This window comes from Urocitellus parryii, chromosome 7, assembly GCF_045843805.1.
Source record: "Urocitellus parryii isolate mUroPar1 chromosome 7, mUroPar1.hap1, whole genome shotgun sequence".
NCBI lineage: Eukaryota > Metazoa > Chordata > Mammalia > Rodentia > Sciuridae > Urocitellus > Urocitellus parryii.
This window is the reverse complement of record NC_135537.1, coordinates 98,461,793-98,488,533: the sequence shown is the minus strand read 5'-3', so window position 1 is coordinate 98,488,533 and position 26,741 is coordinate 98,461,793. Positions and strand designations below refer to the sequence as shown.

General features: G+C 34.1%; 3 non-coding genes and 1 pseudogene across 3 annotated transcripts; 3 read left to right on the top strand and 1 right to left on the bottom strand.

Moving 5' to 3' along the window:
* Positions 1-1,477: 1,477 nt before the first annotated feature.
* LOC144256068 (HEAT repeat-containing protein 5B-like) lies at positions 1,478-26,741 on the top strand (annotated as a pseudogene).
* Positions 13,781-13,905, top strand: LOC144256325 (U6atac minor spliceosomal RNA). Its single transcript, XR_013344095.1, has one exon. It is a non-coding gene; the product is annotated as a U6atac minor spliceosomal RNA (small nuclear RNA).
* Trnaa-agc (transfer RNA alanine (anticodon AGC)) lies at positions 16,745-16,817 on the top strand. Its single transcript has one exon. It is a non-coding gene; the product is annotated as a tRNA-Ala (tRNA).
* On the bottom strand, positions 20,165-20,271 carry LOC144256313 (U6 spliceosomal RNA). The gene has a single exon (XR_013344085.1). It is a non-coding gene; the product is annotated as a U6 spliceosomal RNA (small nuclear RNA).

The following is a 26,741-nucleotide window of genomic DNA, read 5'->3' as shown; positions in this document are numbered from 1 at the left end:
TATTTCAGCTTAAAGATTACCTATTCAAAAAAAAGCTCTCTACTGACCCCTTCTAACATAGCCATTCAGTCTATCTGGGATGACCCTAACACTCTTCATTTTAATTCCATGTAAAGTATTTAGTACCAATAAGATTTTTTTCTTTGCTGATTTATGCTCCAATCATTTCAGTATAAGCTCTATAAAAGCAGAGGCCTTGTCTGCCTTGTTCATTGAGAAACTGTACCTGACACCAGACTGGTTACTCAATGGCTATCTGAAAAGGTAGAATGGAAATGTTATATGTATAAACAATTGAGTTTTATTCAGCCTTTATGAATGAAATTATGTCATTTGCAGAAAAATGGATGGAACTTGAAAACATTATGTTAAGTGACACAAGCCAAACTCAGAAAGCAAATGTTCCTGTGTTTTCTATCATATGTGGAAAGAGGAAACGAAAATGAGGGGATCTCATGAAAATAGAAGAATTGAGGGAGATCAGTATAGGAGCATACTAGGGGAAAGGAGGAAGGAGAATGATATTGACTGAAATATAATGAGAAATACTGGGGAATTATATTGGCCAAATTATGTTGTTATGTTGTCTGCATGTATGAGTATGTAACATTGAATCTCACCATTATGTGTAATTCTAAAGCACCAATAAAAATATCGAACAAAAGGGTAGTGAGGCTGGAGTTGTAGCTCAATTGTAGGTAAGCACTCTATGCTTGCCTAGCATGTGTGAGGCACTGGGTTTGATTCTCAGCACCACAAATAAATAAATAACAATAAAGACCCATCAACTCATCTCTCTCTCTCTCTCCCCCTGGAGCCCAGCGCAGCCACCACAGCTGCCAGAAGTTTGGGTTGAACCAGAGCTGCCGGGAGGACACTTCCCATCCCCCCTATAAGATAAAAGAGAAATTTCAAGAAAGGAAGATGAGGCCAGGAGTGGTGGCTAATGCCTGTAATCCCAGTGACTCTGAAGGCTGAGGTAGGAGGATCAGAAGTTCAAAGCCAGCCTCAGAAATTAAGTGAGGCCCTACACATCTTAGTAAGACCCTGTCTCAAAATTAAAACAAAAGAAAACAAAACAAAACAAAAAAAGGAGGCTGGGGATGTGGTTCCGTGGTTAAGCACCCCTGGGTTCATTCCCCAGTACCAAAAAAAAAAAAATGCAGATTATAACATCTAAAGAAACAGTACATAAATGAGGAAAGAAAAGGGTCCAGAAGAGATTATTAGAGACCTTCTTCAGAGGATTTTCTTGGGTTGGTAAAAGCCAGATTGTAGAAGATCAGGGGGGTGAATGTGAAAGTAAATGAAGTGGAAACATCTAGGCTGGGAAAGGAAGGAGCAAGACAGAGGAGGCATGTGGGTAGATAAAAGGGTCTAAGAGACTTTGGGAGCTTTAGATAAGAAAGAATTGAACATTTTTCTTATATTGAGGAGAATAGTCTAACTAGACAGGGAGGTTGAAGACATATGAGATATGATTGAAATCCTTGAAGAATTCCTGGGAAGTCAACTAGGGTGGGAACGGTGGGATCACATGAAGAAAGATGAATCAACTTGGGAAAGAAGCTGGGCATTAGATAAAGTGGAAACATTAAGGGAAGAGGTAAAGGTACGTTATTTGTGATTGAGCTTTCTCTGACTTTGAAATTTGAGGCAGACTCATTGGGCAGACTACCTGTGAAAGCTGAAAGTTTGTAATCCTTGCTGAGGTGAATAGAGGAGGGACTCTCCAAAAATCCCTGTTGTCTCAGGTACTGAGCTTAGATTTGGTTTAAGGGCACTAAACTCTAACAATATTGTTTAATTCAAGTATTTTTTAACTGTGGGAGAATAATTCAACTTAAATATTTAAGACATCTGTTGCTTAAATATCTGTTAGAATGAAATGTGACCATTTCCCAAGATTGTTAATATTCTTATTTGTTACACAGCCCTCTATGTTAATATTAATTGCAAAATACTTTGTTTTCATATGTATGTTTTCTCAGCTTTTAATAATATATGTTTATCCTTTAAAATTAAAATTAATTCAACTTATTTGATTCAATTTATAATAGCTGATTGGTGTTGAGTTGCTGAGTGTTTTGCATCATCTCCTTTTGACCTGAAACCCACCATCCATCCAGCTATTGGTTACTGGAGTTTTACAACAGATAGTAAGAGCTGCTCAGGATTATTTGCAGGAAAAAAAAGAAATACTCTAAGTAAGCACTTTAAATCACACTAACTTAAAGTAAACCTTATTTGCATTCTAATTTTTAAAGTAGTAAGGCCAGGAGGTTTATGATTTAAAAAATGATCATACATTTAGAAAATTTGAAACTGATTTTGTTTTCATTAGGACCAAATGAAATTGCTGATAGCTGATCCCCTCCAAAAATTTCAACTTCACATAGTTTAACTTAGCATATGTGTTATCTTTATTAGGAAATAAATATCTAATATTTTCCAAGTAAAAAATAACTATCCATCAGTTTAGAGAAGTTAATACACAAAATTCTAGTAAGGCATAGAATTATACTAAGAAAGACATTTGGCATTATTTAGGCATTTACTTGTAAATCCTTTTGAAGGAATTTCTTAAAGGTATTTATTGTGATATTTTATATGCCATTTTCAATATTCTGCTGAAACTTTCACCAAAATTATTTTTTTATCTAAGATGAAGATCAAATAGAAAAAGAGTCCTGTCCAGTATTAGGAGAAGGAGTTTACACTTGTGGCCTCATTCCTGGAAAATCTCTTGTGTTTGCAACTATGGAACTATTGATGTTCATTTTAGTTCAGCATATGCCACATCTGAGTACCAAGATGTCAGACTCTCTAAGTCACATAGCCACTAAAACCTGGCTGTCAGAACAAAGTGCTCCTCTGGTGGCAGCCACAGTCACCATTCTGTCTGATTTACCGTCCCTTTGTTCACCTGCTGGTACAGTATTGATCAGTATTTCAAAATGCAGTATAAGCAGTAGTGAAAGTGATCTTGCCTTGAATTTTAAACACTTACAATTTATTTTTCTCTTAAATCTCAAGTGTGAAATGAGAGGTCAGTCTTTTAAAAAGATTTATGTACTTTTAAGATCCTATGAAGATTAAAGATTCAAAAAATGAAAGACCTAAGCTGTCTTTTCAGATATGTTTCAAACAAGACAGAATGCAGACTGGGAAGATAGTAAGGTAGAATTACAAAGCTCATTATTTTCTAATCTGGTTGACATTCATGAGCAACATTGAAAAGCTAAAGAATTTCAGAGGAGAGTGACAGCCATCTCTAAGGAGTATCTAAAGAAATCATTACTAGTAAATATAATAGATGTTGAAGAACTGTTGTATGGAAGGAAACTTTCCTTGTTTTGCTGGAAAGTAAAAATAATTATTAGTAAACATACTGGTAAATTTCAGTATAACCAAGGGACAATTTTTTGATTCTTACAGTTACCCTACATGTGTAAAAAGAATGACTTTCTCTCCTTGGAGTTTTGTAGGAAGCTACCTATAAGAATAGTGAAGGGATTCTTTTGTTAAGTGTGTGGTTGATTTTTTTTTAGTTGTAGTTGGACACAATATCTTTATTTTATTTATTTTTATGTGGCACTGAGGATGAAACCCAGCACCTCGAACATGCTCAACCACTGAGCCACAACCCCAGGTCCCCTCACCCCCGCCACCATGGTTGAATTTTTATCCACAAATTCTGGGATTCTATAATTTCTTCTTTGCTTCCCTCAGTAGTCTTCTAATTTTCCTGGCTTGATTAGGCTGCCTTTAGTACACTGAAGTTTAATTATATATTTTAGAATTACTAATAAGATTCACCAGGTAACTTAGATGCTTCTCAAAGTATATGGTAGTATTCTCCTTCTGTTTTTCTGTCTTCTTTTTCATTTTTATTATGAAGGGCATGGACTACTAAATAGGTGAAATATTAGCAGTAACAAAATGGCTTGGTTGGAAAAAGAAAATATCAGTTCTCTCTTCTCTAAAATAAATGGCAATTTCTTATGTTCTTTTTCAAAAATTGAATTATAGTAAAAGTAATGTAGCAAATTTTATATAAAAACAAAGAAAATAAATAATATGAAACCATAGTCAGCCAGGCATGGTGGCATGCACTCTAGTCACAGCTATTCCAAAGGCTGAGGCAGAAGGATCACTTTAGCCTAGGGATGTGGGGCCAGCCAGAGAAACTAAGTGAGACCCTGTCTAAAGGAAGAGGGGAAAAAAAGACAAACATAATTAATTGTAAAAAAAAAATAAGGAATGGAAACTTCTATAGTGGCATTGAGTAATTATGAGATAATCTGATTTGTTTTTATTTTAGGATGTATGACAATCCTGCCCACAATTCTGTTCTTAATTGCAAGAATATTAAAAGACACAGCAATAAAGTCTGCAGACAATCAGGTTCCTCTACCAGTCAGTGCAGCTCTTCAAGGGATTAAAAGTATCGTGACACTTTCAATGGCCAAAACTGAGGAAACTCAAAAACAGTGGACAGCTCTAATTCATAGCACTCTTGCATGTATCCTGGAATATTCACGACCAGGTAACCTGTCAGAGTTTTTTAAAACTTTTGATCTGTTCAGATATCTATCTGTTCCCTAATTAATTAATTATTTAAGTACTCTAATCAGAAAATTGCTGTATAACATTGAATTAACTCAGAGAGGTGCATTAGTCACATTTTTTGGATTTGAAGTTTCAATAACTCTGTCTGAATCATTGACTTTAAATATCTTTGTCTTAGAACTTTCATATATACTGGGAAGTTTAACACAAGTTGACATGTGTTAGTAAAATTGATATAAAATTGGAAAGAAGTTCAAGTATCTGTCACTATTGCAGTGTACCCTAAATGGAACCATAAACTTGGTATTGATATATTTTATTCCAGAAATTTCCCTATTATAAATTATATTTTCTATGTTAATATGTATCAATTATTTTAACAAATATACTTAGTTTATATATATATATATATATATATATATATATATATATGCATTATATAGAAATTGAGATAAGTAACTATGAATGATATATATTTTTGTACTATTTAATTTACATAAGTAATGTTATAATATCCCATTCTACTTTTTTTCCCTCTGTAATTAATTTTTGGTTCTATTAATGTAGATAAATAAAACCTTCATTCATTCTTAACTCCTATGTAGCTTTACATCACATTTATTTGTTCAATTATTCATTCCTGTCAATGGATAGTTTTGCTGTTTTTAGTTTCTCCCAATTAAAAAAGTTGCTTTAGCAAACATGGATTGCTTTTGCATGTGTGCTGTGAGAAATTTTCTAGGGTATATATCTATAAGTGGAATTGATGGCATATATTAACTTCCATTTTATCAGACATCGCCAAATTGTTCTCCAAAGTAGCCAAGTGAATTTTCACTCACATCAGCAGCATAAGATGATCTTTGTTTCCCCATATCCTGACCAATACTTGGTATTATTTGGTTTCCAAATTTTGTTATATGATGGCTAATATGTCCTATCATGTTGCTTTAATTGTTACTTCCCATTTTCCTAATGAATATAAGTATTTTTCATGTTTGTGTTTCATTTGGAGGGAAATCTTTAGTCATGTTTTTGTCCATTTTCTTCTGTGTTTGGCTTTTTCTCTCAAGTTTTACTTTTTTCGCTATAAAGAAAATGTAGAAGAACTAAAAAAAAGAATAATAAGGAAAGATTTGTCCTGTTGCCTAATACAAAAATTCCACATAATTTAAAAATGTTTAGTAGCCCAGGAATCAGTGGATGGGACAGCAGAACAGAAGAGATTTCTATAGAAGACACATGTATTTTAAGCAAATAAACAATAAATATCATTTATTCATGATTCTTCAAATGGGTGTACCAATTAACTGTTTGAGAAATAAATTCTCATTATCCTTTCATCTTATATCATGATTTAAAATAAACATGAGATAAATTTAAATGGTAATATAAAATGTTTAAAATAAGAAAACAAAGAAAATACAGATGAGCTTTTTTTGGCAGAATGGCAAAAGACTAACTATAAGTCAGTGAGAGATACTGCAGAGGAAATATACATATACATAGACTGATATATTGGCCTATGTAGACATCAAAGCATCTTACATTGAAAAGTATCTGAAAAACTAATAATAATATCTATGTCACTGTTTATTCTATTAACAAATAAAGAGGTCTTATAAGAGAATTAATAACCAATAGAATAAAGAACAAAGGAAAGAAGGCACACTAGGTAAAAGTGGTGGTGCACGCCTATAATCCCAATGACTAGAGAGGCTAACACAGGATTGCCAGTTTGAGACCAGCTTCAGTGACTTAGTGAGGCCCCAAGCAGCTTAGTGAGACCCTGTCTCAGATTTTAAAATAAAAAGGACTGGGGATATGGCTCAGTGATAAAGTAGGTTAAGTTCCCAATACCAATTAAAAAAAGAAAATAAAAGAAAATGCATACTTGGGGCTATATGTAGCTCAGTGGTAGAACAATTGATTAGCATGCATGAGGCACTAAATTTAATCCATAGTACCACACACACAGAATGCATACTCTTTGGCCTTGTTAATTAAAAAATTAAATTCAAAATTATTTATCATCAATACATTTATTTTACAATAATAAAATGTGTTATAAATATATTTGTCAGTGGGAAAAGTTATTCATGACAATATATTAGTTTGAATTATATGTCCATTTTATCTGTTATATATCATATTTTTAAGCAAATATATATATAATTAACTTAGACCAGAAGAAATTAAGTCAAAACCTAGAAATTAAATCTAAACTGTCACTGTATGGTAGAATTACAAGTTTTGTTTTCTTATTTTCTTTTCCATATGCTTTTTATATTTTGAATAATGTACAGATATTTAGAATGTGATTTTTTTAAAAAAATCATGTATAAGGGAAAAACTTTAGTTATATTAATGTAACTGAAATTATTTTAGCTTCATAAAGTGTTAATATTTTGCTTCTTAACATAGATTTTAACAAACTTAAAAAGATTAAATGCCTCATATATGTATGTATGTGCAGATTGATAGATAAATAGAAATATCAGGAAGAAGAAATGGTTAAGAATTTGTTATAAGTAGTTTTAATTTTGTTGAGCATATCTAGAATATATATATATATATATATATATATATATATATATATATATATATATATTATGTAGTTGGACACAATACCCTTATTTTATTTTATTTTTAAGTGGTGCTGAGGATCAAATCCAGTGCCTCGCATGTGCTAGACACTCTATCACTAAGCCCCAGCCCTAGCCCTACAATATCTTTATTTTTTATTTTATTTTTTCTATGTTGTGCTGAGGATTGAACCCAGTGCCTCACACATGTGAGGCAGGCACTCTACCACTGAGCTGCAGCCCGAACCCTAAATTGTCAATTTAAAAAAAAAAAAATTTAGTTGTAGAGGGATACAATGCCTTTATTTATTTATTTTTTTAAGTTTAATTTTATAAAGTGCTGAGATTCAAACCCAGTGCCTCACATGTGCTAGGCAAACACTGTACCACTGAACCACAACCCCAGACCTAAATTGTCAACATTAACAGAAAGTGTTTGCTATTTTATCAAGCTGATTCATTATATGAAGTGAATTTGAAGGTCTGATAATACGATTAACTTGCCTAAGATATTCTGTCCAGAGCTGAACTCACAGGAGGTATACTTATGAATGAAGGATCAAAGCCATGGGGATATTGATATAGTATAAGGCTAGCAATTCCCTTAATTCTTTTTTTAAAGATAGAGAAAGGAGAGAGAGAGAGAGAGAGAGAGAGAGAGAGAGAGAGAGAGAGAGAGAATTTTTTAATATTTATTTTTGGTTTTCTGCAGACACAGCACCTTGGTTTGTATGTGGTGCTAAGGATGGAACCCGGGCCGTAAGCATGCCAGGCAAGCGCGCTACCGCTTGAGCCACATCCCCAGCCCCCCTTAATTCTTGCTTAAGAAAAAAAATTATAATGAAGAATTTCCATTTGGAAACCCTACTTCTTTACTCTAAGAGCTGAGATATTTTATTTTAAAATATATGTATGTGTATTTATGTGGGCATACATACACACGTACATAAATCCCATCAAGAATGCTGCAAAAAATTTTTTTCACTTTTAATCCTTTGATTTTTGAAATAAATTTCAAACTGAATTTTTTTAGAGAGAGACAGAGAATTTTAATATATATATTTTTAATTTTAGGTGGACCCAACATCTTTGTTTGTATGTGGTGCTGAGGATCGAACCCGGGCTGCAAACATGCCAGGCGAGCATGCTACAGCTTGGGCCACATCCCCAGCCTGTCAAACTTAATTTCAAGTGTAGAAAACACCAATATACCCTCCTCCTAGATTCACCAGTTAACATTTTGCCTCAAGGATTTATTATTATCCACATAACCCTCATACATTTATTTTTTTAAAAAAAGTTTAGTTATACACGGATACAATATCTTTATTTTGTTTATTTATTTTTATGGAGTGCTAAGGATAAAACTCAGTGACTTAGATGTGGGAGGCCAGTGTTCTGCCACTAAGCAACAACCTCAGCCCCTGTACCTTTATTATTAATTTTGCTGAACCATTTGAGAATATGTTGAAGTCATCATGACTCTTTAAATACTTCACAGAATTCCTAAGAACAAGAACATTCCTTACATGATAATAGAAGAATTATAAAATTTAGGCAATTTAACATTGATTAAATGCTGTTATTATTCATATGCATATTTTAAATGTCCTAATCATGACTTTTATAGAACTTTTTCTTTTCCTTAGTTTTCTTTAGTTTTCTTTAATCTGGGATAGTTCCTCAGGGTTAATCTTTTGTGACATTAATTTTTGTTTGTTTGTTTGTTTGTATTTAAGTTATAGTTGGACACAATACCTTCGTTTTTATTTATTTATCCACTTGTTTTTTATGTGGTGCTGAGGATCCACATGGTAGGCAAGCACTCTACTGCTGAGCCACAATCCAAGCCCCATGACATTAATATTTTTGAAGAGTGCAGGCTATCTACTTTTGTAGAATGTTTCATAATTTTGAGTTATCTATTTTTTTCTTTACTTTTATGCATTTTTGGAAAAATACTATATAAACTGTTATGTCTTCTCAGAGCATTTTATAAGAAAGCATATAATGTTGCTTTGTCTCATTATTGGGAATCTTAACTTTAATGACTTCGTTAAGATCGTATCTGCCTTGTTTCTCCACTATACAGTTGTCATTTCTCCATTTTATAACTAACAAGGAATCAATGGGGAGATATTTTGAAACTACCTTAATTGTTTGCTGTCTATCTAACTTTCACACAGTGGTTTTAGTATCCATTTTGCCTGAATTATTTATAATTACTTGTTTCAAAATGGTAAAATTTTAATTTATTTTCTTGATAAACTGTGATAAATGTTAGGAGCAGGAGAGAGTTGTTGAAGATTGAATTTCCAAAAGTTTTGGAAATGGCACTTTTTTTCCCATTTTTCATTTTCAGAAGATTCTGTGCCCACACCTGATGAAGTTAGCATGCTGACAGCAATTGCACTATTCCTGTGGTCTGCTAGTAGTGAAATAATAGGAGTCCAGTTATTACAGAATGGCTGCATGAACACATTTAAAAATGCATTAAATTAATGTGACCCATGGGTAAGTTACACCTAAGCAAACATTCCACTTTATCAGGAGAATATCTGGTTAATTCATTAAAATGTGTTATATATAAGGAAAACCTAAGTATTTACAGTAAGAGTTTTAAATGGAAAAACTAGAAAATATCACTGGGTTTAACTATAAAAGAAACACATTTGTATGTTTACTTAAATATGCAGAAATTCTCTAATATCTTTGATTAGTTCTCAGCCACATTAGGAGAGATTTTCAGGGTTTCCAATATTTATTTAAATGATACTCACTACATTAATGGATAAATTTATATTATTACATATCTTAATAAGCCTATTCAAAACTTGTTTGTTTAGAAAACATATTTTATTATTTTACAGTGGTGAAGTCTTAAGTTATGATTATCAAATCTTCTGCATATCAGGAAAAATAAAACAACTTAGGAACATTCCTGGCCTCCTAGCTCCCTGAATCAGAGTCTTCAGAGTGTGACTCAGGAATCTGTATTTTTAAAATGCTCCCCAGGTATTTCTGATGTCAGTGAAGTTTGGCAATTTGTATTCTACAAAGTGCTGAAACAATTTTATTCCACTATTTTCCCCCAATACATATAACTTTTCTTCCTTCCCTTCTTCCTTTTTAAAAAAATAATTATTCATATGAAGTTTTTCTAATCTAAAAGCCAGTGAGACTTTATTTTCTATGGCTACAAAACTTAAATTGGTATAAAGAATTATTTCGAGAGATTCTGATTTTTTTGAGAGGTTTATTCAGTTAGCTTATTGAAAGAAAGTTCCATTACTCTCTTTCATTTCTCTTATATGGAAAATAACATTTATATTTTCATTGTGCTGTATTACATACATATTAAGATGTAATGTGTTTGTAGAGCAGGTAAGAACTATCATGTGTTAATTGATTGAATGGTCTCCTTACATAGGTTCAAGCCAAATGTTACCAGCTTCTCCTCTCAGTCTTCCAGCATTCCAACCGTGCCCTTTCAACTCCCTACATCCATTCATTAGCTCCCATAGTGGTTGAAAAGCTAAAAGCTGTTGAAAGAAACAGACCATCCAGTAACAATGAACTTTTGGCTGTTCAAGAAGGAATTAAAGTTCTTGAAACATTGGTTGCTCTTGGTGAAAAACAGAACAGTAAGTATTTTTAATAAAAAGCCATTACTCCAAAATGAAGATCTGTATTATACATAAATCTTATTTGATATTGGACATAGGTATTTGCAACAGTAAGTTTACTGAGGAGCAATTACTGTCTGAAAGCATAATATATTTGCTTATGTTAGTAACATAATGCATTGAATTGATTATTTTTATGAGCAGAAAGTCTCAATGAATTACTGATGACATTTCAACATACTGAGTTTTAAATCTTCTGGGAATATATCCTTTAAGACTGAGGAAAAATACATATGTTCAATAGATTTTTAAAAATATTTTTTTAGTTGTAGTTGGACACAATATCTTTATTTTATTTGTTTATTTTTATGTGGTGCTGAGGATCAAACCTAGTGCCTCGTACTTGCTAGGCAAGTGCTATACCACTGAGCCACAGCCACAGCCTCAGATTGTTTTTCAAATGGAGCCTCTCATATGCTTGATGGTCTGTTTGTTTGTTTATTTACTTTTAGTATTTCAACTTTTTTAAATTTTTAATTTTTTTTAAATTCATTTTTTTAAATAAATGACAGTGGAATGCATTACAATTCTTATTACACATATATAGCACAATTTTTCATATCTCTGGTTGTATATAAATTATGTTCACACTAATTGGTGTCTTCATACATATACTTTGGATAATGATGTCCACCACATTACACCATGCTTGCTAACCCCCTGCCCCTTCCCTTCCCCTCCCACCCCTCTGCCCTATCTAGAGTTCCTCTATTCCTCCCATGCTCCCCAATCCCTACCCCAATATGAATCAGTCTCCTTATATCAGAGAAAACATTGGACATTTGTTTTTTGGGGGGAATGGCTAACTTCACTTAGCATTATCTTCTCCGGTGTCATCCATTTACCTGCAAATGCCATGATTTTATTCTCTTTTATAGCTGAGTAATATTCCATTGTGTATATATGCCACAGTTTTTTAATCCATTCATCTACAGAAGGACATCTAAGTTTTTTCCACAGTTATTGGGAGCAAATTTTTACCCTTCACACATCAGATAGTGCAATAATCTCTACAGCATATAAAGAACTCAAAAAGTTAAGCATCAAATAAACCAAATAACCCAATCAACAAATGGGCCAAAGACCTGAACAGACACTTCTCAGAAGATGATATCAATTGGGGCTGGGGATGTGGCTCAAGCGGTAGCGCGCTCGCCTGGCATGCGTGCGGCCCGGGTTCGATCCTCCGCACCACATACAAACAAAGATGTGGTGTCCGCTGATGACTAAAAAATAAAATATTTTTTAAAAAAAGATGATATCAATCAACAAATATATGAAAAAATGTTCTACTCTCTTTTCAATTTTCTGTGAAAAAAAAATTTAAGAGAAGGAGTATTTGAAAATGAGATAATTAAGAAAAAATTGAGGGCCGGGGTTGTGGCTCAGTGGTAGGGTGGTAGAGAAATGCAAATCAAAACTACTCTAAGTTACCATCTCACTCCTGTGAGAATGACAGTTATAATGAAGACAAACAACAATAAGTGTTGGCGAGGATGTAGGGAGAAAGGTACAATCATACACTGCTGGTGGGACTGCAAGTTGGTGCAGTCAATATGGAAAGCAGTATGAAGATTCCTTGGAAAATTGAGAATGGAACCACCATTTCACCCAGCTATCCCTCTCCTTGGTCTATACTCAAAGGACTTAAAAACAGCATACTACAGGGACACAGCCATATCAATGTTTATAGCAGCACCATTCACAATGTTCAATAGATTTTTAAAGTAACACATTCTACTCCTTATAATAAAGGTATAAAAACCTCATAACAAATATAATCAGATAAGTATGAATACCAAACCTCATTGTTAAAATACCTCAAAAATTGGTATTTTTAAATTATTTTTAATTTAATGAAAAACTGCCATTTACATCCATTTAACCAAATTTAAAATAGCTTAAATCTTACTTTATTTGCTTAATGCTTAAATCTTGATTTCATCAAAATATATTATTTGTCTTTAAATATTAGTTTTATTTATTTTAGAAAGTCTAAATTTTTAAAATAGTATCTTATGATCAAACATTGTGCTCTTTACAATTTTCAAGATTCTCTTCCCTGCCTGTCTTCATGTTACATTTAATTTTAAATGAGCATATGTGTTCAGGAATTGATCTTGAGTTGACTCAACTGAAAATTATTTTAACTATTAAAGGCAGTAAGATCAGTGCTGGGATTACACAATTAATAAGATTTAGAACTCATCTTTATGAAGTTCATAGTAGTAAAATAAAAATACACATAAAATTACATTGATTTTTCTAACATGCCATAGTGTCAGTGATAAATTTTCTACCAAAATAACCTATATATTAATTGATTACTAATTTCAAATAAATTTATCAATTTCTCTAAAACAGTTGTCTCTAACTTTCCCAATTTTGACACTCCTTCCATGCAATATATTAGTAATTGCCTCTTTTTCTTTCTCCCCATAATCTTCGAATCATTAATCATCAGATCAAATGAATTTGTCTTTTACATTCATCTGTGCATTTTTCTCTTCTGCTATCTTAGTTCTAGACTATAGATTTTTAGAAGGGAGTTATTGCAATGGACTTCCTTTCTTTTCCCTCCATTTTTCTTTCTTCTCCTTTTCTTTCCCTCTTTTCCTCTGTTCAGGGCTTTGTGAGCCTTGTACTTGTTAAAGCATATGCTATATCACTGAGTATCAACTCCAGTCCTGCAATAGATTTTCAAAAACCTCTACTACCTTTCCAGTTTCCTGTGAAAAATTTTTAAGAGAAAGAGTATTTGCAAAGGAGATAATTAAGAAAAAGTTGAGGGCTGGGGTTGAGGCTCAGTGATAGAGCACTTGCCTAGTGCATGTGAGGCTTCAATTCTCAGCACCACAGAAAAATAAATAAATACATAAATAAAGATATTGTGTCCATCTACAACCAAAATTTAAAAAAAAAAGCAATTGAGTGATAGTGTTGAATGACAGGAGAAAAGGTTATAACTCCCTTGACAAGGATGGAAGAGCCATTGGGCCAGACAGTAGGCATAAGATTAAGACATTGCCACTTTCTTCTATGACATCTAACCATCATTTTTTTCAGAAAAATAGAAGGGACATTGGAAGAATAGAAGTGTGCTTTGCAGGTAGGGGGACATATTGGGGAGGAAGGAGGCAAGGGTAAGGGGAAGAACTGGGGAATGTAGTTAACCAAATTATTCTAGGGACATTTGTGAATATATCACAGTGCACTCCAATTTATATGTAACTATAATGCATCAAGTGAAAAATAAGTCCATAGAAGGAAGACCAATAGAAAAGAGGAAGGGAACCAGAGAGAAAGCAAAGGAAAGGGAAGAGGTAAGGAGTATTAGGATTGAAATGGAGAAAACTATGTTACTTCTTTTATGAATATGTCAGAATGAGCTCTCCTTTTATGTATAACTATAATGCACTGAAAAACAAACTTTAAAAAATCAAGGATAAAACAAATTCAAGAATTGAAAATTCATGCAGTGGCTCCGGAGGCTGAGACAGGAGAATTGCAAATTCAAAGAAGCCTCAGCAACTTAGTGAGACTATGCTTCAAAATAAAAAATATAAAAAGGGCTGGGGATGTGCTCAGTGGTTAAGTGCCCCTGGGTTCAATCTGTAGTACCAAAAGAAAGGAAAAAGAAAATTTACCCCTTTGGAATCATATCACTCAATATAAAGGTAAGTCTAAAAATATTGCTGTCAAATTAATATATTTATTCATTTATTTGATGGTACCCTCCTAATGAATGTTCTATTCATTAATAAGATTCATTTGCCTGTGTGTGTGTGTGTGTGTGTGTGTGTGTGTGTGTGTGTGTGTATGTGTGTGTGTGGTACTGACATTGAACAGGGCCTTAAGCACACTAGACAAGCATTCTACCACTGAGCTACATCTGCACTGTGTTTAGCCTTAGATTTTAATTTTTTAAAAAGCCAGCTACTTATTCTACCTTTTAAAAGTCTTGGTATAATAAAAATATTTGGAATCTGAATACAGCTGTCCAATGCTATAAAATGACTTCACATATTATAAAATTCCTCTATTTAAAGTGTACAATTCAGTTATTTTATTATAATCACAGGGTAGTACAACTCTCACTATAGTCAATTTTGAACATTTTCATTACTCCCAAAAGAAACTCCATATTTTTTACCTGTCATCTCACAATTTTTCATTTCCCATCAGCCTTAGGCAACTGCTAATCTACTTTCTGTCTCTATAAATTTTCTACAGTGGTATTTCATATAAATGAAATCATATAATATGTGGTCTTTTGTGACTGTTTTTTTTATCTGTGCAAAATATTTCAAGGCTCATCCATGTTGTAGTGTGAATCAGCAATCCATTCCTTTTTATGGCTGAATAATATTCCATTGTATATATGCCACATTTTATCATCAACTGATATATTTTATGAGTTGAAGGACATTTGGTTGCTTTCACTTTTTGCCTGTTATGAATATGATGTTCTGAATAATTATGTACCAGTTATTGTGTGTGTGTGTATGTGTGTGTATATATATTTGTATACTTATATATACATATTTTTTTTTGTTTTGGGTACTGGAGATTGAACCCAGTGGTGCTTAACTACTTAGCCATATCCCCAGCCTTTTATATGTTTTATTTTGAAGCAGCATCTCACTAAGTCCTCAGGGCCTCACTAAATTGCTGAGGTTGGTCTTGAAATTTCTATCCTCCTGCCTCAGCCTCCTGAGTCACTAGGATTACAGGTGCACACCACCATGCCCAGCTGGATATATGTTTTAATCTTTTGAGTATATCCCTAGGAGTGGAAGTGCTGACTCAAATAGTAACTTTATATTTAACTTTTTAAGGCACGGCAAGACTGTCTTCTAGTCTCATTTTTTTTTGCACACATGCATGTGTACACATATCTCCTTTTCAGTCATCTATTTATATATTTATTTCTGCCTTGGCTATTTTTTGCTGTTCTTGGTACCTCTCAAACTTTTCCCATCATTACCCTTTTCAGGGTAGACTGAATCATATCTTAGTAATGTCTCTCTTCCCCTCCTCCCTGCCTCTCTCCCTTTCTTTTTTTCTCTCTCTCTGTTAGTATATCTTTATTCTTTCTCTAAATATTTTTAAGCCATTGATAACTTAAAATATAATTTTCTACAATCAACTATCAAAGGACATTCTTTTTGATGCTTTGTATTTATTAATATTTCCCCAGCCTATGAAATTTTTACAACCCAAAAAATCATATCTATTTAGATTATAAACATCCAGTGTCATATAGCTAAAAGAAGAAGCAACATTATAGCCAGTGAATTCTGAAGCATGATCTAAGTAGTTTTAATAGCATAAGCAATAAAGTATCTTCTGTTTGCTTTCCAAGTTCTCATTAATCAATATTATAGGTTTGGCTTCTCAATTTATCTAGAGAAAAATAAGCTCTGAAGTCAGGTGTTCCTGTTCTGAATAGATTCTACTAGTCACAGGGATAAAATACAGGACCACATCTACAAAATGAGTGGAAAATTTACTAGGTATTTTTTCTTTGATCTTTTACGTATCTAAAAAGTATATCTGTCTTCATAGTTATCTGCTTATTTTTATCAAGAGTGAATCTTTGAATAATCCTTTAATATTGGCAAATAATAATAATATTAAGTTTGATAAATAGTCTTTACATGTGTGTAAAATTGTTGTTACAGTATGACATCATAAAACATCAAATATTTCATGCAGGCACAGAAATTATAAAGTATTCCAGATCATGGGGCTTGGGATGTGACTTAGTGGTAGAGAGCTTTCCTAGCACATGTGAGGCACTGGGTTTGATCCTCAGCCACATAAAATAAATAAATAAATTAAGTTGCAAAAAAAATATTGCAGATCATTAACTATCAATAAAAGCTGCCATTTCTTGGCTGGGGCTATAGCTCAGTGGTAGAGCGCTTGCCTAGCAAGCATGAGGCCCTGAGTTCGATCCTCAGCACCACATAAAAATAAATAAGATAAAAACTGCCATTTCTGTTGAATGCCAGACTTGTGTTAGACAGTTTATATTCATTATGTCTTCCGTTCAAACAGTACTGAATGATGGATATAATTAGCCAATTTCCAAAACATTTAATTTATGAAATAACTATTTAATTATATGCATTACTATTCCTTACATTTGGGCGGGTGGGTATCAGGGATTGAAGTCAGGGATGTTTAACCACTGAACCGCACCCCCACCTCTTTAAAGGATTTTTTTTTTATTTTTTTATTTTGAGACAGTGTGTCACTAAATTTCTGAGGCTGACCTTGAACTTGCAGTCCTCCTGCCTCAGCCTCCCGAGTCAGTGGGATTACCAACCTATGCCACCATACCCAGCTACACATTTTCTTCATTCTTAATTGGAATTTTTATGTTTGTGTAAGAAATGGCTAAAGTGTAGCTATAAATAAATTTCTTTCCTTAATACTTTCCATCAGATGGGTTATTTTAAAAACCTGATTTAATCATTATAAGTTCATCTCTAGTTCTTTCTTATACAGCTCACAGAATTTTACTTTAGAATTTTATATATCAATTCATAACTATCCCAGGTTTTTATAAAAATTATCCTAAGCAAGCATGTGATAATCATGTCTACCAGTGACAAGTTACAACTACTCTTTCTTTCCCATTTACTCTATTCTTTTCCCAAAGAGGAATTTGTTTACACCCTTTGTCCGATATCCACAATTCTCTGTCTCTGTGATTGGAACTCATGGTTTTCTACCTCAGTATGTTCTCATACCTATAATGTCTTCTTCCCTACCCCACTACTGTCAATTCTAGTCAAAGAATCCATAGAAATTTAAGTGGACTTCTTCGAGTATTCTAACTTCCATTATTGATACTTTCTTTCTTTCTTTTTCCTTTGTTTTTGATTATTTTCTTTACCTCTTTCTTCATTTCAAATTATTTCAAGTTAGAGAGAAAAATGGCTTTTGTTTTGTTTGTGAAAAAGGGCTTTAATCTTTTTGTTGGTTGGTTGGTTGGTACTGGGGATTGAATCCAGGGGTTTTTACCACTGAGCTGTATTGTCAGCCCTTTTTATTTTTAATTTTGAGTCAGGGTCTTGTTAAGTTGCTGAGTATTTTTGCTGAGGTTGCTGAGGCAACCTTGAACTTGGGATCTACTTGCTTCAGCCTCTGGAGTTGCTGGGATTACAGGATAGTGCTACTATGCCCAGCAAGGGCTTTAATCTTGTCCAATGAGCATATAAAGAAACTCAGAGGAAAAAGGAAAGTCAATTTTATATCTTGTTATGAATTAATTTATTTCAATCATTAAGTTTACATTCAGCAAAATTTTGGAAAAATTCCCAGAACTCACCAACCAGAACAAATGTTAATATTTGACTTTATTTATTTCCATAGTTGCAATCATCCTACGTAGTGGATATTGTATCTTGCTTTCCTCTATTTATTTTATAAGCATTTCCCCCATACTACTACTCTGAAAATACAAGAGGGATTTAGCAATGACATTTTGATGGCTGGCTACTTAATGTTGGATGTGCCATTATCAATATCCTGTACATGGACACTTTGTTTCCAATTTTTACATTTCAATAAGTAATGTTGCATTTGACTTTTGAAAAGTCAAACTTTGTATATTATTTTTAGGATAGATTTCCTAAAAGGGTTATAAAAATATGACCATTTTCTAGTCCTACCAGGGACAAAAAAAAACAGACTTGAATTTTGATAGATTGTTGAATATTTAGAATGTAATTTTTTTTGAATAAACAGATTTGAAAATGAAACTGGGTCACTCTTTTCCAAACTCCAAGAAAATAATATAAAGGAGACCTTTTACATTGCCAAATATTTTGATATAACGAAGTGTTACATTTTTTTAATGGCATTTTAGTTGAGCAGCAAGTAGAAAAGTTAATGGAGTTTGGTCTGTTTTTAGTGAATACTAAATTTTTGATAGTACTGTTTTGAATACTGTGAACCCCAGTGTGTATACATAGGAGGTGGAGAAGGGTAGAGAATGTCAAGGACAATGACAAACTGATGTTCATTTAAGCCAAATGATTTAGAGGAACTCAGGTTTCAAAAGAACCATGTGATCATTAATTTTTAGGTAGGAGGTCCAGGATAGCCCACCTGCATAAACAGGTCAGTATGTCACATAAGTGTTTTCCAAATTACTTTAAAATGAGTTTCCTGGGGCTGGGGTTGTGGCTCAGAGGTAGAGAGCTTGCCTGGCATGTGTGAGGCTCTGGGTTCCATCCTCAGCACCACATAAAGTAAAATGAAGACATTGTGTCCACCTATAACTAAAAAATAAATATTAAAAAAAGTTTCCTAAGCTGTAAAATAAAAATGGAGCTGGGTGTGGTGGCTCACACCTGTAATCCCAGTGGATCTGGAAGCTGAGGCAGGAGGATTGTGAGTTCAAAGTCAACTCAGCAACTTAGTGAGACTCTAAGTAACTCAGTAAGACACTATCTCAAAATAAAAAGTGCTGGCCCAGTGGTTAAGAGCCTCTAGGTTCAATCCCTAGTAAGCCACCCGCTCCTCAAATGGATTGCCTTTTGACAGTGCTTTTATTCACACTGGACACATGAATAAGGAGAACTTGAATTCCGCTTTATCAAAAAATTTTGTGGTATGATTCTCTAAGGCTGTCTTTTATTCATTCATTGGACAATTTATGTATGACAGATGTTGGGAATATAGTGGTCAAACAAAAAATCTATCATAATAGGCATACATTCTGGCAGGAGATGGAATAAAACAATCACAGATGGTAGTAAAAAGGAAGGAATGGTATGAAATATGGCATGCAAGAGGACAAAAGGTAACATTCTTTTTAAAGGTTATCAGGAGCCCTTAAGATTTACTTTTTTGTCGTCGTCTTTTTTTTTTTTTTTTTTGTAACAGACATTGAACCCTGGGTTGTTTTACCACTGACCCACATCCTCAGCCATTTTTTATATTTTATTTAGATATAGGGTCTTGCTCAGTTATTTAGTACCTTGCTAAGTTGAACTTGCTGACTTTGAACTCGTGATCCTACTGCCTCAGCCTCCTGAGCTGCTGGGATTGCATGTATGTGCCACCATACCCAGCCACATTTACATCTTAAATAACCTGTTAGTTGTCTCAGAAACTCCTCAAACTTGGTTAATTTAAGATTGAACTCTTCATCTCCTTACCTAAAACCTGCTTCTGTGACCATGATCTCCCACTCAACAGCTAAATTCTCATTTTGCCTAAGACATAAGCATATCATCACTTACAATTCCGGCCTTCTCGCTCACTATGCTTAATACATCACCAGATCTCAATAAATTTTTTAAAAACATGGAATGCTTCACAAATTCACATGTCATTCTTGCACTTGGGCTGTGATAATCTTCTCTGTGTGACTCCAATTTTAGTGTATATGCCGCCGAAGTGGGCACAAGTCTCAATATCTTACCAAATCCTTCCATGTGTCTTTATTATTACTGTTACTACCCTACTCCAGTTCCCCATGCTCATTTGCAGTACAGATGATTCTTGACTTAACAATGTTTCATCTTAAACTTTTTTGACTTTATGATGGTACAAGCAAGAGTGCTACACATTCAGTAAGCACCATACTTCAAATTTTGCATTTTAGTCTTTTCCCAGGTGAGGAATAGCCATAGGATAGTCTCTCTCCATGTTGGGTAGTGGCTGTGAACTGCTGCTCCTGTTCAGCTTCAGTTGAGCCTCGTGCTACTAAGAGGAAACACAACCATGTCTCTACAGTGTACCCTGTTGCTAAGCTAGGATGTTCGGTAGGTTAGGTATATTCATACATTTCTGACTTATGACGTTTTCAATTTAAGATGAGTTTATCAGGATAAAACTCCCATCATAGGTGAAGAAGTAAAAATATAGCTGTGGATGGTAGGCTCAGCCTGGGTAGGAATCCAGCTATGTCACAACTTGTATAACACTGGTAAGTCACTTGTTTTTTTTTTTTTTTGCCTCAGTTTCTGTTTCTGCAAAATAAGAACAATAATACTGTTTATCTCATAGAGTAGCTCTGGATTTGCTGTTTTCTACACACAAAATCAAATGACATATATTAAAATTTGACACCTTACTAAAAACTCTTCAGCTGGTTACCTTAGATAAAGACCAACTCCTCAACACAATTCTCAAGGTCCTACATAATCTGGCCCCTGCCTTCTGGTATCTATGGCCATGTGGTAGTATTCTTAGATGTCCAATAAAGATAGAATTTACCTTATGGGGACATTGTAAAGTTTGAATTAAAACACATGAAATGCTCTTCTTAGTACATGTTCAATAAATATTAACTATAAAATAATTGTTATTACTTTTTGTGTCAGCAATATTGGATTTCTTTCATCATACTTTTCTTCCTCTGAGTATTTGAACTCTGCTTTAAAACTCCATTCTGCCCTCTTCCTTTTTAAAAAAATTAAGGAAGAATTAATTTTTAATTAATGTTGCAGCATTAATTTGGATATTGCCAAATACTAAGAACCATTTTATTTAAATTGTCTTGTTTTCCCTAGTAAATTTATATGTATTGGCTAAATTTGAATGCAGTCAGCTTATTGGTCATATTAAACATTATGAGTTCATGGGAAAGTCTGGATTAGCTGGTTCAAACCAGTCCTACTCTCCTACTCTTGTTACTTTATGTCCTGCTGCTGAGGGGAAATCTGGAAAAGGAGATAACATAGATAATGGTAGAATTTTCCATTTTAGAGAACAAGAACAAGTACTATAATTAACACATATTGAACAATAATAGTACCCTATGGAGAGCCTGCAGAATAGAGTTGTAGTACATTCAAAATATATTAAATCCTGTTTTTAAAAAATCTAAGAAAAGCATGTGTCTTCAAAAACTTAATCAGACATTAACTTCATTTTTCTTTGTTTTCTGGCACAAAGTCCAGATATTTTTCCCCTGTCAGGTTTGTAAAAAAAATAATGTGCAAAAGTATATCACATTTTAATTCTTTTGAGAAGCAGTCTAACTGGAGTTTGGGGAGGTGATGCTGTTCTGAATAATTCACACCTAAACGAAGATTGTGTGTCTTCTGCTGAGAAAGTGGCTATACCTAGAAGCCAGTGTATTTCAGTTGCATTCTTGGCAGGAATAGCCAGTGTTCAAAAATGTTCTTCTTACACACACACACAGACAGACACACACACACACACACACACACACACACACACACACACAGAGTTATTTTTAGAGAATGAAGGTTATATAATTGAAATTCAGTTCTTAGCTTAGAAATGGGGACACTTTAGTTATTAAAAGAAAACAATATTTGTTGAGTAGAATTTTCATTCACTGGAAATTTTAAAAGGGAAAAGGGATAGAGAAACAAGAGATGGAATTGAAGGGGAGAAAACCAGAATGTGGTTTTGTATGTGGTTTTGAATATGTCAAACACCAGTCTTCTTTGCTTAGAAAAATTGAATTTGATCACCATTAATATTCCAAGAGAAGTCTTGCTACAGTTTCAGAACTGTGTAATCAATTTTGTCTCTCCTGTGTTATTTAAATTTATTAAAGTAATCCTGATTTGGGATTTGAAGTATTTATTTCTCAGAGTATCAATTATGATAAAATTAGTTTTAATTTAAAATTAAATTTAATTTTCATAAACTTATTAAACATAATTAATAAAATAATTTTAAAATTAGGCAGCTCCTTAACCTCAACCATACTCATCCAAGAGAAAATAATAATAGTAATAATAACAACAACTAACAGAGGCTATTTTCCCATCATATCACAAGCCTATAATGTAGATTTAGTTCTTGGACTCAAAGAAAGATTCAAATGATAGATTTCCTTCATTTCTAACTTATTATTGGCTGTTTTCCCAACCAAGCCATTAGCAGACTTCAGATCTAGGCAGTAGGTTTGGCTGGAGTCTAAGGGAAGTCAGACGCAGAGGCAGGTAAGCAGTCAGGAGAAGGGAGAGAGATTGCCAAGAAGCCAGATGGTAGCAGAGGAGCCAAGACAATGGGTTATCACTTGTTCTTCCCCCAAATTCTCTTCACCCTTGGGGCGGCCTCTCTCTTAGCTCCAGCTGTTTCCCTTTTTTTTCTGCTCAGAAATTTGAAAGAACTGTCAAGTTCAATTTGAAGTTTTTCTTTGGGTAAATTTTCAAAGACTCAAATAACTGGTCATTTAAAATCACTTGAAAAAAAATAACCACTCATTTTAATGAAACACACACACATACACACACACACACACACACACACAAAAGCAGATGTATTGTCATTTTATATATATAATGCTCATCCCACAACACATACACATATATAACAAAAAGTAGAAAATATTCCTATTATCAAAATAAACTTTTAGTATTTTACATTTTTCACTTTAATCTGGTTTTAACTCTGTGTTCTTAGGGAACACTATTTTTATATTATTTAGACTTTATTATAAATGAAAAGACCAGGAAATCAACCACACTATGAGGTCTTAAATGTTAGACTTATGCATTAATTTTGTTTTGTTTATAAGATTATTTTAACTCTACTAAATTAAAATTCTGAATAGGGGAAGAGGGATGAGAAAGTAAAAAGAACAATAATCGAACCCCTCATATTTATCAGGGCCTGTTTTTTGTTTTTAATTTTTAGACAAATTGCTTAGGCAATTTTGAGACAAATTTGCTAAACTCTCCAGGCTGGCCTCAAACTTTGTAATCCTCCTGCTTCAGCCTCAGAAGTAGCTGGGATTACAGGAATGTGCCACCTTGCCCAGCTCAAGGCCTGCTTTTTATATGTATCATTTTAGTCAATATTCTGAATTGTATTAAAATATAGCCATTATTAGTATTTACCATATGCTAGGCAGTATGCAAAGGGATTTACATTTCATCTCTCATATAATGTCACTGTTACTTTGTAGTGTAACTGATATTACCATATTAAAACCAAAATAATCAAGGATGAAAAAAAATCTAATTTGCTCAAGGTTTCCAAATCTGGAAAATTAAGTAGAGAGTAAAATAAAGTTTAACTTTGACTAATTACAAATGCTATGTCCTTTTTGGCATTAACTTTTAAAGGATATTTCCCTGGAATTCAAGAGACATTTTTGCTGTTATAACTGAGAATGTACATTGGGAGGAAGCTTCTGGGATGCCTATAATGTTCTATGTCATGATTTGAATAGTGGTTATATGGATATGTTGAATTTGTCAAAGTTCATTGGCTTTTTCTGTATATATGTTATATTCAATAAAATACTTTTAGTAATTCATAATTAATATAGAAAATGTGAAAAACAGAAAAGCACAAAGTGGGGCAGGGGAAACACCAGTAAGTTCACTACTAAAAAATGAATAATTTTAGAAGTTGATTCATTTAGGAGGAAATTTGGGAATGCATGTATCTTATATCTTAAAGCAATTTGAGGCAAAAGAACTACAAGGGAAGTTCTCCTATTTAAAAATATTTTTTGTTACTAAAAAGAAATATAACCATATATGAAAAATTTTTGAACAAGTGAAAATTGCTCCATAAGCCCATTTCTACTATAACCACTTTTAATATTTTGGTAAATTGAATGATATTCTCATGACATAAATCATCAACATTATCTTGAGTATAAATTCTTGAAAAGGAAAAAAGGTAATAAAGTTAAACCACGAATCAAAACAGTGCTTTTTGCATATATATGGTAGTCCAGGTTATCTCAATTTAATTATGTTTCACAGTCTGTTATGAATTGAGTTGAAGGAAGAATCAGCACACATCTACATTAGAGAAAAACAGCTAATATTCAAACCTGTAAAATTACTTATACCCCTCAGATTAAAAAAAAGTGTTTATTGAATAATTGTCTCCTTGGTACTCTGGTAGATAAAATGAGAAGGGTCAGCCTGTTAATTAACAAAAAATCCCTGAATTAGCAGGCAGGAAATCTAGGTGCTACTTTTGGCTTTGGCACTCAGAATCTCATTTTGCACAAGAATCAATTTCTTTGAACTTTTGTTATTTGAGTTGTAAATGAGAAAACTGGGTTGTATCTCAAAGGACACTTAGCATCAAAAATAATTTATGACACAGGGAATACACCAGGCCCTGATCAACTTCTTATTGTACTAAAGGATGAATTCACAAAACGGAAACATTCAATAACAGAGAAGCTAGAGCTTGCCATCTTTATTTGCAACTAGACCAGATACAATGTGTTTCCTGTTCTTTGCACAAGTATCCATGGGAAGAGGGGGAGACCAGAGAGGACAAGGACAGGATATCCTTCCCTTACATATCACTCATCATCCTATATTTTTACGTTTCCCCCCTCATGGACATCAGTTCTGATATCCCAAAAGGTCATCCTATGTAACAGAGGATTACAAGTAACTTTGTAGGTTGAAGAAATCAGTGACCAATAATTTCATTTTCAATTCTTAAGTGTTTTTCCTTCCTTTGTCCCTTCGTTGTAGTGAGTTTTCTTAGTAATATAATAATATCAAGGTATTCAGAAAAGAAAAACATTTACAAAACGTCCATTTAAAAGGAATGGACTTGGGTGTGCCTTTGGTAGATTGATAGTGTTGCTAGTATGCAAGTGAAACGTGGAAGAAACTGGGAAACTGACAAGTGAGAAAAGAGAGGTCCCTAGATACCCAAGGGAGATCTGGTCTGGAGCAGAAAGGGACATTGTTATTTCACATAGTGTAGTTTTTTTTTTTAATTAATCGTTTTAATTAGCTATGTATGACAATAGGGTGCATTTTGACATATTGAACACATATGGAGGATAACTTCTCATTCCTTTGGCTGTATATGGTGCTGAGTCACACCAGTAGTGTAATCATACGTTTATATAGGGTAACAATAATGTCAGTGTAGTTTCAAGGCAGTGTGTGTGTGTGTGTGTGTGTGTGTATAAAATCTCAATATCTGATGATAGGAACTCTGAACTGTGTCATCTATCTTTACAGCTCCAAGGCGCCGGATATAACTGACAAATCAAAATATCTGCTCTACTGAATTGAGCAAAAATCTCGGGGAGTGGGGGATGATAGGAAAAATGAGACCAAAAAAAAAAAACATATAGCATCTGTTACTTGATATCTGAAACATTTACAGGATTCACTGCAGGATTACTACAAAGGGAAATGTACTTCAGATGAAAGAGTTTTTCTGGAGACCTCAACAAACTAGAAATGGGAACAAGCCCCAGGAAGCCGCTGTGTTGTCTCAGGGCAGAGATGACCAGAGTTTCCTGTAAATGAAAACTCATCAGGCAACAGGCTTGAGCCACTCGGGTAAAAAAGGCAAGCGCGACGACGACACGGAGTGGGCGAGTGGAAGGTCGTGGAGGAGAGGACGGAGTGCGGCCGGTGGGAGGACCAACGTCCTGCAGGTGGACAGTACAGCTTGCTTTGAGCTTTTTTATTTTTAAAAACAAAATGATCAGGAAGCTCTAAAAGATGTGCAACTCGGGCTGATATGTTAGCGTGATGCTTCCGTGTATGAGTGTGAGTACAACAGTGAGCACCGACCATGAATTTCCGCAGCTTCTGCCCCCCGGGCGGGCGCGGGGCACAGCTCCGCCTAGCCCATAGGAGGAAATCCGCGTTGGGCGCTTCCAAGGCCCCTCGATGAACATCGGCGGGCTAGGGGCACAGCGCCGCCTAGCCCAGACCTAGAAGAAACCCGCGCAGGGCGCTTCCAAGGCCCCTCGGTGGAGATGAGGCGGAGCAGGACTGCGGCCACGCCCAGCCCAGGCGCAGCCTGCAAGCCTCCCGCGCCCCGCCCCGCGACTACATTTCCCAGCAGGCGCTGGGCTGCGGCGCAGCCGCAGTTGACCCACTTTCGGCCCGTCAAGGCTCGGCTGGCCCTGCGCCCAAGTGACTGCTCCCTGCTGACTTAG